We start from the raw sequence: 9,551 nt of genomic DNA, 5'->3' as shown, positions 1-9,551 counted from the left end.
ATTTTCCGTCCCAATTTTTCGAAATTTCCTTAATGACACATTCAGGACTCGCGTTCATTTTTTCCATTTTATTTTGAATGTTGAACAATTCGAGAATAACCTCTTTTGGCAATTTTTTCTCGAAGGAGCTTTTGAGTATTTTGTATTCAGGTTGGAAAAGGGACTTTCCAAACACCTGCAAATGGTGGTAATCTAACCATCCAGGTCTCAGCAGTATATTCAAAAGCAAAGTCGTTTTTCCGCAGCCGGACTTTCCTACGATGATTCCTCGTATACTTCTCGGCAAAAGCTTGTTGTTGTTCCTTTTGCTCTTACCGATATTCCATGACAAATCAATCACTTCCATTTTTATCTTAAAAAAATTTTTTAATATATGTAAAAAGTACTGCGTCAAATGCAAAAGAAAAACCGAGATGATTCATTTGCGGAACGAAGTCTCCAAAAACATCAGAAATATGCTTAAAGGACCTTGCGACGTTTGCGGAACGACCAAAAATAAATTTGTTTTTGCGACAAAAGGAGGAGACTTGGTTGAATCGATCAACAAACTGTCCAGCAAAATCAAGCTTCCTTGGGCAAAGTTTCCAGGAGAAATGCACATTCCAGGTATGAACTTTGCAGATCCCGGCGCAAACTTGAACAAGAGACTTGCTTCCACCGACATGTACCAGGAATGGAGCAAGCCTGTGGACAGGATGGACAATGCAGCGTATCATCATGACCTTGGTTATAAATATTTCAACGATAGGCAAAACAGGAATGTGGCAGATCAAATGATGCTTTAAAAAATGAACTCTATACCCAACCCCACGCAAAAAGAAATTAACGAAAGAAAGCTTATTGCTCCAGTCATCAAAACCAAAGCCAAATTCGGGTTCGGTGTCGGTAAAAAAAAAAATGCCCGCAAACCTGAAATGGACGGATCAGCTTGCAGTGGAGCTTCAAAAACCAGTGATTCATCATTTTAAAAGAAGAAAAGTGATTGTGAATGACATTGATGAAATATGGGATGCAGATTTAGTTGACATGCAATCGTTTTCAAAATTCAACAACGGTGTAAAATACTTGCTCATGGTGATCGATGTGTTTTCAAAGTATGGATGGATCGCACCCTTAAAAAGCAAAACGGGTCTTGATGTGGCTGAAGCTTTGAGTAAAATCTTTAAAGAAAGAAGGTGCTCCAAAATCTGGGTGGATAAAGGTAAAGAATTTTACAACAAGAATGTGAAAGAGCTGGATGTGCAATTATATTCCACTGAAAGCGAAGAGAAAAGTTGCGTCGTCGAGCGATGGAACAGAACGATGAAAGAGAAAATGTTCAAATACTTTTCAGTCAACAACACCAAAAAATACATTGACGTTTTAGATGAAATGGTGAGCAGCTACAACAACACAAAACTCTCTTCCATCAAAATGACTCATGTTGAAGCCAGCGATGAAAAGAACAAAAATAGGGTATGGCTAAACCTGAATGGAAAGGCAGAAAGGTCAAATGATCCAAAATTTTCCATGAGTGACAAAGTGCGAATCACTAAAAAGAAGTCCAATTTTGAAAAAGGGTACACGCCGAGATGGACTGAAGAGGTTTTCACAGTGTCAAAAACTCAGTACACAGATCCACCCACGTACAAAATCACAGACGCCAATGGCGAAGAAATACAAGGCACTTTTTACGAGCAGGAAATGCAAAAGACGCATCAAGACATATTCAGATTTGAAAAAATCAATCGTAAACAAAAGAACTTGTCGTTAGTTAAATGGTTAGGTTACCCAGATTCGTTCAACTCGTGGGTGGATAATAAAGAATTGATAAGTTTGCAAAAATGATCTAAAAAATTTCTTTTTATATACAAAAATGGAGAATAAAAAGATGATGGTTTTACCTGAGCCTTTCGTTTATGAGTACCTTAAGACGGAAGATTAAGACGAAGTGTATTCTTATGCGCCTTATGAGGAGAGATACCGTTACAAAATTTACAGCTTTGAAAATGATTTAAATTTTACCATTATTTGCCGAGAGGATGTTTTTGAATTGAAAATAAAGTGTGGTTGAATTAATTTTGTAAAAGGCGGAATTTTAAAAGAAGATATAATTGAGTACGCTCGCAGAAAAATAAATAAAATAAAAGAGCAAAGTAAAATGTATGAACAAAATAATGATCTAAAAGATTTTATTTCATTTATAAAAAGATGAATTTCGTTACGATTGAAAATATTGACGAGAGCATATTATCAGTTGGAGAAATTTATTCAGCAACAAAACCAATCCAGTATCAAAAAATTCCGCTGTATTATGATTATTCGTCGGGAAAAGGTCCCGTTGTTTTGAGGACTCCTCATTTATTCTCACTGGGTGTGTTTGAAAGCCGCAGCTTGGAAACGAAAGAACTGACGGGATATTCCATATCTTTTGTTGCTTTTGACGAGAAAAAGGGTATGACTGCAGAAGAAGAAAAGTTTATTAAGGTGACTGAAAAAATATCAAAATTTCTTCGAGAGCAAGACATCAAAATGACGCCTTTGTTGAAAAAAGGAGGAAGAACAAAAAAAATAATCACTGAAGATTTGTTCATTTTCAAGCACAAAGGATCTGGAGCTCCTCTCTTTTTCGGAAAGTTGTTCACCAAAGAAAAAAATATCACTTCTTTGTTTTACAAAAAGAGAACATAAGAAGAAAAGTGTGTCTAGGAGAATAAAATGCTCGTAAAAACAAATCCTATGGAATACGTTCGGCAAAAGTGCTTTGCCATTGCCTCTTTGAAAATTGAAGGTGTTTTTATTGGCTCGCAGATTGAATCCATCCAAGTCAAACTTCCAGAAGTCGTCATCACAAAAAATGGGCCTTCTTTTCAAAGCATTATGGGTGACGATTTGGATTTGGGAGAAGTGGAATCTGATGATGACTTGTGATTTCACAAGTGATTTTTAAATTTTTACGCGAATTTAAAAATGATCAATGTGAAAGGAATTAAATTGCATGACGAGGCTTTAACGAATTTTCAGCGGAGAAAGGCGGTAAAAAAGCTCAAAATAAGAAACTTTAGAGGTGTTTTTGTCAGAGACGAATTTCCAAAAAATACAAGGAAAAAAGAATGCGGGATTGTAAACACGGGTGATTCGAGCACGGATGGATTTCATTGGGTGTGCTGGTACAAAGACGGGCATTAAAAATTCAGCTTTGACTCATATGCTCAGCCCCATCTTGTCGAACTGGTTAAATATTTAGAAAGCTCCGTCTTTTACAACAGCGAAAGGGTACAGTTTGGTGATACTTCTTATTGTGGCCACTTGTGCCTTTACGTCTTAAAAAAATTGGATGAAGGAAACGACTTTCAAAACGTTGTCAACACCCTTTTTTAAAATAAATATAATCTGTATCATATAAAAAATGATTGACAAATTTGTTAGGACAGAATTGGGAAAGTATTTATATAATCCTTATTCAACCACTGCATCAAGTGAACTCTATGTCAGAACAGATGGAAATAGCACAATCACCTCGGACATTGATTTCAATTCAAACAAAATTATCAACCTGGCAGAGCCGACCAGCTCTCATGACGCTGCCACGAAAAATTATGTGGACACTCATTCGTCAGGAGGAACTTCATTGGGAACAGCAGACTTGGATTTGAATTTCCACAAAGCGATTAATTTGAACGAACCGACAAGTCTTCAGGACGCCGCCACAAAAAATTACGTCGACGTGAGCTCAAGCATGCATATTAAAGTGGACGGGTCAAGCACCATCACGGGAGACTTGGATTTAAATTCTCACAAATTGCTCAACGTCTATGAGCCCACCACTCTTCACGACGCCGCCACAAAAGTGTATGTGGACACTCGAGTGGCTTACGCCAATATCTTTTACACAGACATTAACATGACGTCACATAAATTGATCAATCTGGTTGAACTTATTTCATCCTCAGACTCTGCCACAAAAAATTATGTGGATACTCATGGGTCTTCAGGTTGAACTTCAGTGGGCACTGCCGACTTGAATTTAAATTCGCACAAATTGATTAACCTGCTCGACCCCGTAAGCGCGCAAGATGGAGCGACAAAAAGCTATTCTGATTTTTCATCGCAAAAATCCAACTTTTTAAGACTTGTTCCAAATTCAAGCTTTTCATCCTTGGGACAAAAGTCGCAAACTTTAGCAGGAGGATTGACCAGCGCATTCACCGTTTTCACCTATGCAGACGGTCCTGGAGATCTGAGAAGATTATGGTCGGCTTCGTATGGCACTGGAACAAACGTCCCTGGAAATGTTTTTATTCGAATATATGCAGACGGAGAAATTGGTGTGGGGAATTATTCAACGGCCACAGACGTTAACGGTGTGGACAGTATTGGTCTTGTTTGCGACTTGCTCTTCTCCCCTCTCGGAGGACCGTTTTACGCCAACTCTTTGCAAGGATGCAACGTTTACAACACCACCTCGTTGGGAGGGTATTTAACCCTAGACATGCCGTTCAGGACAAGTTTGGGCATACAACTGTTCAACAAAAATGCTGCGGCAATCACTTACTGGATTCAACCTTTCATTTCCACATTCACCACCATCCCTCCCTCCTTGTCGTTTTACAAACTTTACTGGAGAACGATCAGGTACCTCAACACCACTTACGGAAACGAATATGTGCTTCTCAATTCAGCAGGAAAAAGAAATGGCGTTTTTCTGAAATACATCAGAGCACACATCATCGGCGCTTCTGGAAACTGGTGGGAGTCTAGAGTCAGAAGGTATGATGGAAAATTACCTCCAGGAAACGGCACTGTCTTCAGTCCTTGGACATCTTACAGTGCAAACAATTACACCAGCTTCTCTGGATATGACAGTGATAGCAAATGCATCTTTTCCTCGTCCGGATTGGAAGATTTTTACTTGTCCTCATGGAACGGTTGAAACGTATCCTCGTTTAATAACAAATCGACTGGACTGCTGTAACAATCAGGTTTTTCCATTGGTTCCACCACCACCATCACCTTTTACAGAAATTTTGCAGAGGCTGACTCCATGCCCAGCGTCGCAACTGGCAGAAGACTCGTCGTCACGCTCAACTCTGGAGACGTGCAAGTTGAACAATCCGGAAGCTTTTATCTTCTCCTCGGCCAGGTGTATTATTACGCATGAAAAATATTTTGCAAAATGACATAAATAAATTTCAGCACAAATGAAAAATGAGATCTCCCCTTCGAGAAACATACTCCATTGAAAAGTTTGATCCAGAAACAGGCAGAATGGAAATTCATGTCTTCCGAACAAAATAAGGAAAAATTTTAAGACAACTCAAATGGCGGGAGAGTCAATTTAAAGCTGGATTATTTCAATCACAATCTGACTATTTAAGAGCCTGTGGCTAATGTCGTTAAGGATATTCACAACAACAGCAAGCAAGACGTCGTCGTTAAAAAGGGTGAAAATTTATGTCTTGTCAATTTTGTTTAGGTCTTTTAGTGAATTGTCTTTAATAAATTTTTTTTTTCGCTTCATAAAAATGGAGTATAATTGTTATAAAGAAAATCAACTGTATCCAACTCGTCCAACGGCTCCAGCGGATAAAGGGCATGTTTACCGCCTTCAAAAAATAAGCGAGATCCAAAAAGAGATGGAGGGTGAAAAGGTGAAGAGAATGGCTCTCAGCAAAAAGTACCATCGTGCTTTCAGAATCATCTCGAATGTGGATAATTCAATGCAGGTGTTGTGCATTGCTCTTGGGACTGTAGGAATTGGACTTTTGAGCACCATTATTGCCATTCCGGCAGCGATTGCGTGCGATGGTGTTGCTATTGGAGTGGGTTTTTTATCTATTGTTGAAGGCCAAATTAACGAAAAGTTGGCATTAAAAGCAGAGAAACATGAAAAATTGAAAGTTCTCGCAGAGTCAAAATTGAACACCATCAGCAACCTCATTTGAAAAGCGCTGATAGATGGGAAAATAAGCTATTCAGAGTATGAATTGATTCTTAACTAGTTTCAAAAATTTAAGTCCATGACGAAAAAGATACGTACAAATACCAAAATAGGCATAGATGCACTGACCAAAGAGTCTTTGATCAATAAAGGAAGAGAGGACGCGATAAATACATTCAACAATTTATTTTTAAAAAATTGAGTTTTTTTTTCCCGCGTATTTTAAAAACCATGTCTTTTTTTAAAATACAAGACCCGAACAAGAGGCATGAAATTGTGAGAGAAGTGATTGAGAGCAGGAAGAAAATTTATCAGGACAGTCTCAATGACAACATTTCAGATGCTGGTTTTCAGACTGATTTGAGCAAGCTTAACAAGCCTCGCATCGAAAGCGATGAAAAGATGATAAAAGCATAGAGGACAAAATTGCACCCAATGAAGACCTGCATGAAGATCTAGAGTCAACCATGAATTTGGGCGATATTTCGTCCCACTATTTGAGCATGTACAGCAAGGAGGCTTCCGATCGAAGAAGAAAAAGAAATTTCGAGGTGAATAAAGTTGGAGATAAAATGTACATTGGAAAATCGGAAATGACTGTGGATGGAGATGGTATGATTGTTGGTGGAGAAAGGTATGAGGGAACAGAAGGTCTTTGGGAGTTTGTGATGAAATCTACGCTTCCTAATAAATTGAGAAACGTTACCGATGAAGATGAGCAAAATTATTTGAAAATCCTTAAAGACACTGGCGCCATACAGCATGGAACTACAGGGAGCAAAAAATACAAACAGATCATTGCACCCATTTGGGCTAATTTTAGGAGTGAAACCAAAGGCAAAAAAGGGTCTGGAGTCATCATTCTTCCCAGCGATCCGAATGCACTCGTGCAGAGGCTTAATTTGAGCGTGGCCGCTTGGTATGCAGGAAATACAGGGTCTAGAAATGAGGCTGTGTCCATATGCGACGAGCTGCTGAGGTAAAATGTCATTAACAAAGACCAATATAAATCAATTCAAAGGTACATCGATGCAAAATAATTTTTTTCGCTTATAAAAAAATGATCGTTTACAGAAATAGATATGTCAAGAAACACGTTGTTGGAGGAAGTGGAATATTTGATAAGTTGAAGAATTTCATAAGAAGAGCAGCCGCATCGAGCGCCTCTAAAGCAGCATCCACTTTGGCTAATAAAATTGCAAAAAGCGAGCTGGGAAGAGAAGCGATCAGGGAAAGCACGAAATCTGCAGGAAAAGAGCTAGCTTCTTCCGCCATATCCACCGCTAAAGATGTAGCCATCGACAAGGGTAAAAAGACCATAGAGAAATTGTATGCTAAGACTGGCCGAAGCCAACGAAAGACCTCACCCAGAAGAGCAAAAACATTATTTCAGGAATGGTGAACAGCAAACTTTCACATGCGCCAAGCGCACCCTTCATCGACGAATATTCCATGCTTGGAGGCTCTTTGAAAAATAAAAACGTCTTCAGAATACAAGACCTTGTAAAAATGGGAAATGGAATGAAAATGGTCTAGGGGTTTAAAAATTTTTTTTCTTTTATATAAAAAAATTGCAAATTCCGATGTTTTAAATTTTACAGAAAAAACAATGGTCGATGAAGGAATCGAGAGATTCGAATTTCACGAATACGAATCAGTCAGTACCAATTTAAATACGACTGGAGAAATAAGAATCAACATTAAGCAGTAAGACTTGTTCACGCTTCCATCAGAGGCATACCTTTTGTTCGAAGGAAGACTTTTAAAAGCGGATGGAACGGTCTACGCGGATACGGATGTGGTTACTTTTGCAAACAATGGCATCATGCACTTGTTCAGCCAAATTTCCTATCAATTGTTGAATCAAGAAGTGGAAACCATCTACAGTCCAGGACAATCCACCACCATGCTTGGTTATCTCAAATATCCGGTGGAATTCCAAATATCTGAGGGCATGAATCAACTGTGCCAGAGAGACTTAACAGTGGATGCAGATCTTACCGCCAACACCGGATTTATAAACAGACATGCTTACATCATTAAGCAACCTGCTGATAAAGGGAAATTTTCGTTAAAGCACATTTTTGGATTTTGCGTTAAAGCACATTTTTGGATTTTGCGACGATTACGATAAAGTGCTTTACGGGTTTAAGCACACGATCACTCTTGCAAGAAAGAGCGACACTGATGCGATTTTTAAAGCAAATGAAACAGGTGCAGGAAAAGTAGACCTGAGCAAATTGGCCTTGTTTATGCCTCATGTCACTCCCTCTCTTTTGGAGAGCGACAATCTTTACAAAATCATCGAATCGAAAGTGGATGTGCCGTTATCGTTCAGGTCCAGACAGTGCAATACCATTTCTGTGCCTGTATCCAATACATTTAGCTGGAGGCTAAGCGCCAGATCTGCCAGCGAAAGGCCGAGGTACGTCATTGTTGGATTCCAGACCAATAGAGATGGTAGCCAAGACCGAAACCCTTCCGTCTTTGATCACCGCGACTTAAAAAACATGTACGTCACTTTAAACAGCGAAAGGTACCCTGCTGTCGATTACGACTTGGACTTTAAAAACAACAATTTCTTAAGGGCTTACAGAGAAGCCTCCAAGTTTGACAATAGTCTTTATGGAATCGGTGACATTGTTGCGCAGCCCAATTTGACCGGCTTAAATTAGAGATACATTTGCCCCCTTTTTGTTTTTGACGTTAGCAAGCAGGCTGAGAGGTTAAAATCGACAGTGTTGGATGTGCAAATTAAAGCCACCTTTAATGCAAACGTTCCTGCTAGCACTCAGGCTTTTGCCGTCGTCGTCTCTGACAAAATGCTCAGGATTAAATCAGATGGGAAAAAAATGAATGTTGTTTATTGATTCGTTTGCGAATAATTATTTGCATATTAAAAAATGAGGTATACGAAAAAGGATTTGAAAAAGCTGCTGAAAGAGAACGGCATTTCTAAAACGTCAAAAAGTAAAATGGCGTTAATGATGCTTGCGGTGGAAAACAATCTAATCGACAAAAGCGAATTGATGGAAGATGTGAAGGAAGAGAGACCTGTGGGGAGACCTAAAAGATCTAAACTGTTTCAAAAATAAGAAAATGAATCACTTTTATCCGTTTTTTCTGGAGTGCAGCATGAAACAGTCCGACAGGATCAAGAAAAAGCAGCTCGAGCTTCTTGCGTCTGGAATGTTTCGTGATTCTGTTTACGTCACCGAAAACGGTAATTTTAAAATTCCGAAACTGTTCGGCGAGAAGGAAAGAGACAAGCTTTACAAACTTTTGTGGGGAGGCGATGAGGATGAATTTTCGCGAATGTAAAGAAAAATCAAAGAGCACAACAGAGAATGGAACAACCTGAAAAAGGGAGAAAACCTGAGAGCGATATACAGGCACGCACTTTGTTTGGACTGCGATTTCGAGGAGAAAAAAAGAATCGCCGGCAAACTGAAAATGGCAATGTTGTTCAACACGCTCGACATTGCGTACGAAAATTTCGATATAGTGCAGAAAATTTGCTGAAATAAAAAAATTGAATTTGAGTTAAATAAATTTCAGCACATATTAAAAAGATGGAAAACGACATGAATGCAGCTAATGCGTCAGAAGCTGAGTGGGAAGATGTGTCGGA

Source organism: Hydra viridissima, unplaced genomic scaffold (genome assembly GCF_058129835.1).
Source record: "Hydra viridissima isolate aposymbiotic clone 2 unplaced genomic scaffold, HvirCarnegie_v1 scaffold_1, whole genome shotgun sequence".
Lineage (NCBI taxonomy): Eukaryota > Metazoa > Cnidaria > Hydrozoa > Anthoathecata > Hydridae > Hydra > Hydra viridissima.
This window is presented reverse-complemented; position numbering follows the sequence as displayed.